The sequence below is a fragment of the Rhagoletis pomonella genome, unplaced genomic scaffold, assembly GCF_013731165.1.
Source record: "Rhagoletis pomonella isolate Grant_MI unplaced genomic scaffold, Rhpom_1.0 Rhpom_scaffold_00003, whole genome shotgun sequence".
In the NCBI taxonomy this organism is placed as follows: Eukaryota; Metazoa; Arthropoda; class Insecta; order Diptera; family Tephritidae; genus Rhagoletis; species Rhagoletis pomonella.
Genome location: NW_023458557.1, coordinates 40127720 through 40137754, shown reverse-complemented (window position 1 = coordinate 40137754; position 10035 = coordinate 40127720). Strand labels below are relative to the sequence as shown.

The 10035-nt window shown below is 39.9% G+C and overlaps 1 long non-coding RNA gene across 1 annotated transcript; it reads left to right on the top strand.

The window, feature by feature from the left end:
- Positions 1 to 6974: 6974 nt before the first annotated feature.
- On the top strand, positions 6975 to 8193 carry LOC118736576. Its single transcript, XR_004992726.1, has 3 exons — positions 6975 to 7218; positions 7275 to 7466; positions 7527 to 8193. It is a non-coding gene; the product is annotated as an uncharacterized LOC118736576 (long non-coding RNA).
- The last annotated feature ends 1842 nt before the right edge of the window (positions 8194 to 10035 follow it).

Below are 10035 nucleotides of genomic sequence, written 5' to 3'. Positions count from 1 at the left end.
GAGTACCAGCCTAATGAATTAAGGGCAGTGCGGCCCATCATCATCTATTCAGCACTATGACATTTGACGATTCATCAACTTCGCCGCTCAGCTTTCTAATCTCTCGATTGGTTCTCTTTCTTCTTTGGCGGACCAGCACAGACGACGGACGTTTCATCAGCTGCACTCTCCCCGGCTAAAATAAGTATTTTACCCGATTTAATTGAGCTGTGATTTTGTGATTTTAAATATATTATTAAATAACGTAGCGGGTCTTGTTTTCTCGCTATCGAATGCAAGTCAAGCGCTACAGTGGTGACCCCGACGTGATATTTTTTTTAATTAAAATTCACAGCATCGCTATTTGCCATAACCTAATTTGATAAAATAGCAGTCGTCAGCGGAGCGCTAGAGCTCCAAAAAAGCACACCAAAGAGTCTCGCGATATAACCGCAACCCTAAGTAGCTGGAAAAGCCGCAGCATGTGAATTTCACTTTGCTACTCTCATTGTTCGTCGTGCATTCTTTTCGGGTTTTAAAATACAATCGAAATGCCCAACATGGAGGGCACGGCATCCGACGATACTCGTACAGAATTCAAGCCAATCCTTTCTCAATCCAGCGTTATCCGACCAATCCAATTCAATCCGGACAAACTGTCGCTGTGGTTTGCGCAGATCGAAGCGCAATTTACAATTTTGGGGGTATCGAAAGAAATAGATAAATTCTATCACGCGATTTCCGTAATCGATGCTCGCTACGCAGCAGAAGTAGAGGACATCATTGTGCAACCGCCTGGTGCAAAGCCGTACTTAACCCTAAAAGCTGCACTTATCACGCGTTTTTCTAAATCTAAGGAAGCTAAGCTTCAGCAGCTTCTAGAGGGTGAAGCAATTGGCGACCGTACGCCGTCTCAATTTTTACGTCACCTCAAGTCGTTAGTAACTGGGGTCGGCCAAGATGTCATTAAGGCAAAGTGGCTGTCCGCGCTTCCCAAAGACACCCGCGCCATGTTAGCACTGCAATCAACCGCCTAATTAGATGAGTTAGGTGCAAGCGCTGACAAGCTGCATGAAATTCTTCACCATAGGCAGACAGCCGCGGTAACACTTAGTTCGGGCAGCACAGACTTAACTACACAAACCCTTAATTTGACCAAACAAGTGGCCGCGCTGACCACTACGTTCAACAATCGCCAGTCCAGGTTAGGTGGCAGACAACAAAAACCATCACGACACATGTCACGCAGTCACTCGAGAATTCGTAAACTGAATTCAAATGGCATCTGTTACTATCACGCCAAGTTCGGAAAAGACGCAAAACGCTGCACCGAGGGTTGCAAATTCTCGGGAAACGCAAAAGAGAGTCACTAGCGGCGGACAGTGATTCTCAACCTGATTCTCGCCGCCTTTTCATTAAAGATAGGGCCTCTGGTATATCATATTTAGTGGACACGGGCTCTGATCTGTCCGTTTTTCCTTGCACACGGTTGAGAACCCAATTAACCCCTGTCGATTACCAACTTCATGCCGCGAATGGTACCATCATCCAGACCTTTGGTACAAAAACGTTATCTTTAAACCTTGGCCTCAGACGCGACTTGACATGGAACTTTGTCGTTGCGGCGGTAACTAAGCCAATCATTGGGGCCGACTTTTTGAGCCATTACTTGTCGACCTCAAAAGAAAATGTTTGCGCGGCGGACTTACTGGGCTTACATCTCCGGCATTTCTCGCCATCGCAAATGGAGCTTCATCAGTTAAGGCTATCGAAGGTGACACAGTTTACTACAGATTACTTCGCAGGTTCCCTGAAATATCCAAGCCAGATGGAGTTACCATACTAAAGAAGCACGCAACGCAACACCACATTCAAACCACGAACGGACCTCCGTTGGTAACTAAGGCACGCCGACTCGCTCCAGATAAGTTACGCATTGCGAACGTACTGGCGAATGGCGACCGTGCGGAGACTACCGCAGTCTAAACGCTAATATCAAATCCTTGCGCGGATTCCTCGGAACATTAATTTTCTATAGAAAATTTATTAAGAACGCCGCTGAGGTTCTAGCACCGCTTAACAAATTATTGGAAGGCTCCGATGTCAAAGGCTGCCAGAAGATTGACTGGACTGAAGAACGACAAACTGCGTTCCAAGAAGCTAAAAAGTCCCTCGCCAAAGCCACATTACTAGCACATCCAAGTACTGAAGCACAGTGGGCTATATTCACAGATGCGTCAGACTACGGAGCAGGAGCAGTTCTGCAGCAGCATGTTGGGAACAACTGGCAGCCATTAGCGTTTTTCAGCAGGAAGTTCCCGCCCTCTATTCAAAAGTTGTCGACTTACGACCGCGAGTTGCATGCTGTCTACGAAGCGATCAAGCATGTTCGCCATATTTTCGAAGGTCGTCACGTGATCATCTACACAGATCACAAACCTTTGCTGCATGCATTCCAACAACGCCCAGAACGAGCTTCGCCCTGGCAATTTCGTCGACTGGACTTCATAGGCCAGTTATCGTCCGACATCAGACACGTATCAGGACGTGACAATATCGTGGCCGACACGCTTTCACGCGTAGAAGCTATCTCAGCCGCCGTTTCAGCGCAGCAGCTTGCCACCGCACAGCAAGACGACAGCGAACTTCAGCAGCTTATCAACAATTCCAGCACGACGTTGAATCTGCAGAAAATCCATATTGTTGTAAGTGAGCCCTCACTATACTGCGATATCTCAGCTGGTGCCATCAGGCCGTACGTGCCTCCTTCATTGAGGAAACGGGTCTTTGACTCACTTCACTCTCTTGCACATCCGGGCATCAAAGCGTCTCAGAAATTAGTCAGCCAACGCTACGTGTGGCCTTCAATAAACAAAGATTGCCGCGGGTGGGCTAAATCATGCATCGACTGCCAGCGCAATAAGATACAGCGTCATATCTGTTCGCCGATAGCAAATTTTCAACCTCCATCACAACGATTTGAACACATACACGTTGATTTACGGTGTCTCTGCCATCATCACGAGGTTTCAATCAGTGCCTAACAGTAATGGATCGTTTCACAAGATTCCCGGAAGCAATACCACTGGAAAACGGAACCGCAGAAACAGTGGCTCGTGAACTCATTCGACACTGGATCGCGAGATATGGTGTCCCGAAAAGGATCACTTCCGATCAAGGCCGCCAGTTTGAGTCAAGACTATTCCAAACTCTTTCCAAGGTTCTTGGCATTAGACATCTGAGAACGACACCGTACCACCCACAATCAAACGGCCTTGTGGAGCGGCTTCATCGTCAGCTTAAATCGGCACTATTGTGCCACAATGAAACATGGTACGATGCCTTACCAGCCGTTCTACTTGGCCTTCGTGCGGCCTGGAAAGAGGACATCGCCACAACGCCTGCCGAACTTGTTTACGGTGAACCAATCCGCTTACCTGGTGAGTTTATCGCTCCTTCTAATTCACAGGTTACAGCCAGCGATCTTATACGTTCTTTGAAAGACCATTTTAAAAATTTGGCTCCAAAGGAAATGTCTCGACACGGCAAGCGGTCTGTTTTTTATTTTAAGGACCTCAACACCTGCTCTCACGACTTAGTTCGAAACGACCATATTGAGATATCATTCTCGCCACCGTACGAGGGCCCATTCCCAGTTATCTAACGTAATGACAAATACTTCATCGTGGACTATAAAGGAAAGCATAATGCAGTCTCAGTCGACAGATTAAAGCCGGTCTATATTGCAGATGATAGCCTACATGTTCAAGAACCACCCGCTTCCATATCGTCAACGGCTTCACCCAATCTAGCAGTCTCATTTTACAATTAAAGTTTTTTTTGCAAACCTAATTGTAATTTTTCCTTTAAATATCTTTCTCATTTTTCAAAACATATTGTAATCTAATCATATTTTCTACTGATAATATACTGTAATACGCATAATTTTCTTTTCCCAAACAAGGGGAGTGTGTAGCGACTTGCGCCTCTACAAATAGTTACTCATACTCAGAGATTGGTTTTGAAGTAGAGTACCAGCCTAATGAATTAAGGGCAGTGCGGCCCAATGAACCAACGACTACAGATCACCTAATCAGCCATCGTTGTATTTGTAATCGATTTTTTGAAAAAAGTTTTCGTAGCGTTTTTGACGTTTTTCGGTTTTGTTTACATCGTCTTCTACCTCTTCATAGTGATTTTTTAGCGATTGAATGTGTTTTCTGCAGCGATTTTAATTACAAATTTTGGTTTATAACATATTTATGATATAACATGAAGTGCTGTGTGATTGGAAAAGTTTGTGCGTATGTTTGGTTTGCCAAAAGGCGTAAATTTGCGTGAAAAGTGGGTGCACGTTTGTGGCCAGAACGTTGGCATTGAAAAATCGACCCGTGGTAATGATATGCGATTGTAAAACACTTTCAATCATGAAAACCATATTTTATGAACTTTTTTTGTTAATTGTCATCAAGTTTCACTTTGTATATTTTATAATAAATACCAATTTAATCGCACTCAATCACCGCGCCTTTTTCGTTTTCTTTGTTTGTTTTCATTCTTAGGCAGATGTCAAAAACGCTCAGAAATATACTTTTTTCTTGCTTCTTTGATTAGGTGATCTTGTATTTTTGGTTCATGGTGCGGCCCATCATCATCTATTCAGCACTATGACATTTGACGATTCATCAACTTCGCCGCTCAGCTTTCTAATCTCTCGATTGGTTCTCTTTCTTCTTTGGCGGACCAGCACAGACGACGGACGTTTCATCAGCTGCACTCTCCCCGGCTAAAATAAGTATTTTACCCGATTTAATTGAGCTGTGATTTTGTGATTTTAAATAAATTATTAAATAACGTAGCGGGTCTTGTTTTCTCGCTATCGAATGCAAGTCAACCGCTACATATACCTTTGACATGCGGAAGCTCTTCTTCTCCGGCAACACAGAAAGGAGAATTCTACTTAGTAAGGGTTATAATCCCTAAGCGCGTCCGAAGGCAGAAGCAAGTGCAACAGGTGGTGGACCTAACAAAGTACATGTCTTCAATGGCTTGGAAGAAGCTGTTATTGCATTACCTGGATTGAGAACCAGTTCTTCAAGCATAGGAGTAGTTCTGGCTTGTGGTTCAACAATTCAATTAGAAACTGACGTAGACGCGCACATGGTTACTATGCCCGACAGCTCCGCGTATCTTTGTGAAATCATTCCCATAGCGCGCTCTTACTCCGCTGCTATAATTGCGAATGCAATAGAATCCACCGTTTCCTTCAAAATATGTAAAATGAAACAGTTTTACTATAAATAAGCGCTTCATGAGTTTTTTTTAATTCCTTTCCTCTTTGTTTTCCTTTATTCAGCTATCTTCGAAAAACAACTGATAACTGGCAATGCTGCACATGTTTCCGCAAGGGTTGCAGCATGTGGATTTTTCGTTTTTCGTAGCGTATCTACGAATTACGAATTACGAAAATTCTGGTTCTAGAATAAGGGGGTAACTCGCTAAATGGGAAAAAATATATTTACGAGATAATATCTATTTAAATAAATATACATATAACATAAGGGCTATTTATTTGAAGCATGTTAAAAGAAACAATGGCGGAGTGTCTGTTTGTGTATGAACTCATTTATGACGGCTAACAAACTTTGCGGCCAAATTATCAGTGAATCAAAACAAGCAGAGCGGATAATAATTGAACCAGATCTCTATCAGGATCATATCGTTGTTGTTGAATTTGCGTGAAAAATGTTTATGCGGATCCCGATTATTGCCCAAAGAAACATAGCTAGAGCTGCGACAGAGTTGCATTGGCTTCAGTTTATCAAGTTTATTCAGTGAAATCTCCGGAGAGATTTATCAGAAATGTGTAAACGGGTTTCCATACAAATTTTGACAGTTCATTTATAAGGTATACACAACTATAAGTTTATACGGTTTACAATGCATTTATAAGGTTGGATGAGTACCCTTAATATTTTTATTAATGTAAGAGGAAACGCCGGAAAACAATGTATTGGCAACGACATAAAATGTATGGCAATTTAGATGTCAACAGAATAATAACTACAATAAAAAAGCATAAGGATGAAATCTATTCAATTCACAGTATAGACAGTAGCCAACCTTTTTGGGTTGTTGTTGTACTAATCGTTGTTGTTGTAGCTATATCGTGATTTTATTAAAAGAAAATTATAAATGGTGTTGAAAACCCAAACAAACGCTCGTGAGAAAGCTCTATTTTTGTATGTTGTTAAAGTTTATACATGGCGATATTGATGGTAATACAAGCAATGTATTCATTTGGGGATTTGATGTAACTTGAGAATTTAGGCAACGTGCGAGCTGCCAGGTTCTGTTAGCAATATAATTAACACAAGCTTTCCGCGTCGTTGCCTTTCAATAAATAGAATTAACAAATATTCGCAAATAAATTTTATTTATTTTATAACTGACAACTAACGTACGCTTTTTGTTCTTTTCCAGACCCCATTTTGATTTTGACTCTTTATTACCGCCAACTTTAACGGCCGGTTGCTCAAAGCCTGGTTGCCACTAATACCCGGTTAAACATCGTTATCGACGTTACCGACACCGTGTTATATACATGGATACGAAAACGTCGATAACGATGTTAACCGATGATTAGTGTCAACCAGGCTTTGAGCAACCGGCCCTAAGTGTATACATATTTGCAAGCTGTCAAAATGTTGCGTGGTTCCACGAGCTAGGTAAAAATTATGGCGTTCGTATTCACCACAAGAAATCTCAAAATGTTTGTTTGATCTTTCCAAATTTTCAATTTTTAATCAGTTGGCAAGGCGCTCAGTGGCGGCGTTCCGAGCACTGAGATAGTAATTTTATGTCAACTAGTAGAAAAGTTCCATGGTGTAATTCTTGCTGTAACATTTTTCACCAGCGGGTTGAAAATTTTCATTTACCTCATAGTTGTCAAAAATTTGCAATCCGGAGTACTTTTCTATCAATTGGCACAGGTAGGGATAAATCGATACCATCAAGGTATTACTCCAATCAGGGGCCGAATCACGGCTCTCGTGATCGAGTAATATTTTTCGAAATTTTCTGTTTTGGCATCACCGCATTCGTGATCGAGTAAAATTTATCGAAATTTGGCATCACCCCATTCGATATCGAGCAGACGTTCGAGTAGAATTATTCAAAACACCATTCGACAGTAAATTTTGCATCGAGAAGTGGAAAATTAAAATAAAACAACAAAATGTGAGTATATTTCTAGTAAAAACTGTTGCAAACTTTAATATCTTTTTATATTTAAGGACAAACATAAACAAAATCAACAAAAAAAAAGTATTATGGCGGAATATATGCAGGAGCACCCGGATTTGGCCAGAAATATTCTGCCAAATTGCGTTCAAAGAAGAACCGTTGCTCAAAGATTGTGGGAGCAACTTTCCTTAAAATTAAATTCTGCTGGTCCGCCTATAAAAGAACTTGAAATGTGGCGTAAAGTAGGTTGTTTTGAATTTATATAATCAGAAGCTAGTGTATTATTTGGCTTAAAATTGTAGGTATTTGCAGACCAAAGGCAGAACGTTAAAAAGAAGCTGTCTTTTAATAAAGCTTCTAAGCAAAAGACCGGAGGTGGGCCTTACCAAGAAAAGCTTTTGACGGCGTCCGAGGAGCTGCTGCTGCAAGCTACTGCAATGGACGTTTCAGTGGAGTACGTGCTGAAAACTTTCACTTCCCAAAAGCGATAACGTAGCAGCTAATTGCAAGACGGAGGGTACTGATGTGGACATATGCCCCTCAAACTCAAGCTCCGAAAGCACGTACTCGAATGCAGGTTTTGACAGTCGGAAACGTTTTTTGAACCTGCAAATAAAGAACTTTAACGTATGCTGCTGCTGGTAAACTTAAGGGATTGCTTTTGTCACGTAATCCTCTCCGTATCTGCACTTGACTGACTACATTATCAGAATCAGGCGAGCTCGAATAAAAAAATACTGAAATATTCATTTTATAATAACTGATATGAATATTTTATTTCTTGTTTACGTCTGAAAAATGGTTAAAGATGATACATTTACTAATTGGCAACCGATTAATAATCGAAGAAATTTCGCTAGCTTACGAATCGAGTGCCATGATTTGCCTATTCGATTCGAATCGAAATTTTACTCTCCTCGACCGGTCACTCGTTCACGAGAGCCGTGATTCGGTCCCAGTACTTGTACGTGTATCAAACAAGGTATCGATTCCTACTCAGTATCAGAAAGGGATCGAGTACTTGTACATAGGACTACGATTTTGCAGATTTTTCAAAGTTATTGAATTTTTTTTACAATGCATTTTTACAAGATTATTTATCTTCTAACATTTTTCCATACAAAAACAATAGAATACATTTTTAAAAGATTAATAGATAAAGTTTTTTCATATAAAATAAGTTTAAGAAAATAACTCCATTTTTGTTATATTTCCCCAGAAAAATCAACAGTTCCAAGTGTTATCCTGAAAGGCGGTTTCGAGACTTTGATAAACGACTCCATTTACCAAATATTTTTTTATTATATCTGATGAAAAGAGTGAATATTCTAATTGAAACCCGTAAAAGAAGCAGCAGCGATATGAAATAAATCATTTTAATGCGAGATTTGTAAATTTTTGGGTTAAAAACCATCGAAAAAATTATCGAAATCGGGTCGATATCAAATTTTAGAACATGCCTGATAGTTGTACCTGTTTTTGAGAAAAGCCTCTAGCAAGGAACAGATGACCCAACAACCGTTATGTATAGACGGGCTTGCTTATATAGCTGTGGAAATGTAGTGCGCTTATCTTCCCATTCCTCTAATGGGTTGCTTTTTCAAAGATGCTGAAGCATAATAAGTTTTGTGCTTCCGATACAAGTACTTTTTTTCGATACCTACTTGGATCGCGGTAAAAAGTATCGAGTAAAAAACTACTTGGTAAATTGAGAAAAGTATCGAGTATGTACTTGGATTTACTTGTATCGATTTATCCCTAGGCACAGGCCTTTTGCATAAATAAGGTTATGAAATGCGTTTTATTTAAATCGTTTAAAAAATTAGTCATTTATGTATACCATTTTATGTGGAATTATTCAATAAATTTCGTTTTACACTGTACATTTTGAAACTGGAGTTATTTTTTTTCTCAAAAGCAACCCTGCGTGCTTAGTAAGCGCGTGTACCAATAATTTCATCCGTGGCATATTCATCCCCGAGGAAGGCAGTCGCCAAATTCACCCAAGGCTGTTCACTGTTTATATTGTGTTTCATTTTGAAGAAAAAAAGCTTTAAATGCCGTTGTGAAACGGTCAACAAATTTCTTATAAAATATTTTGATTTTTGCTGGGTGTAATGGAAACTCAGTGAAATGAGTATTAAAATAATGAACAGAAAAAGAGATGGGTGCTCAAAAAGTTAAGTTAAAATAGTTGCGTTCCCTAACTCGCAAGTTGCAAGAATTTACAGGAATTTGCCAGAAAGCGTTCCCGTACTCGGCTCCCTGGCTTCTATTGCCTTTTGACAGTTTCACAGGTTTTAGCCCAGAAAAGTTGGGGAACGCAACTAATGTTATAAAAAGTAAACAAATCGATTCTTTTTTTAATGTTACTGTATAGGGCTCGTTTTGGTTCGACATTCTGCTATTTCATAATTCTTTTGTAACGGCTGTTAAATACTTTGTTAATTCTAATTTTTAAAAGAGAACAAGCAGGTTTCGAAAGGTACTGCCAAGAAAATGTAAAATATTTTTCCAGAATAAAAAGAAACTTTAAACCATCGTATAGGCTTACAAGTATGGAAAGCGCCATTTTGTTTGTTTACATTTGAAAACAGCTGAGATCACCTGATTTTCAATTCTCTCATTCTCCGCACAGAGTTACATTCAAGTTTCACAAAAAACTTTAAAATGTAAATTGAGAAATATTTAAAATGTGTTTTTATTCATTTGAATTCAATAAAAAAGAAATTAAAAATGCGTGCCAAGTCTTGCATTTCCAATAATAACGATAAATGTGTATGTTCCAGGCAATAATTTAAAATATTTGTG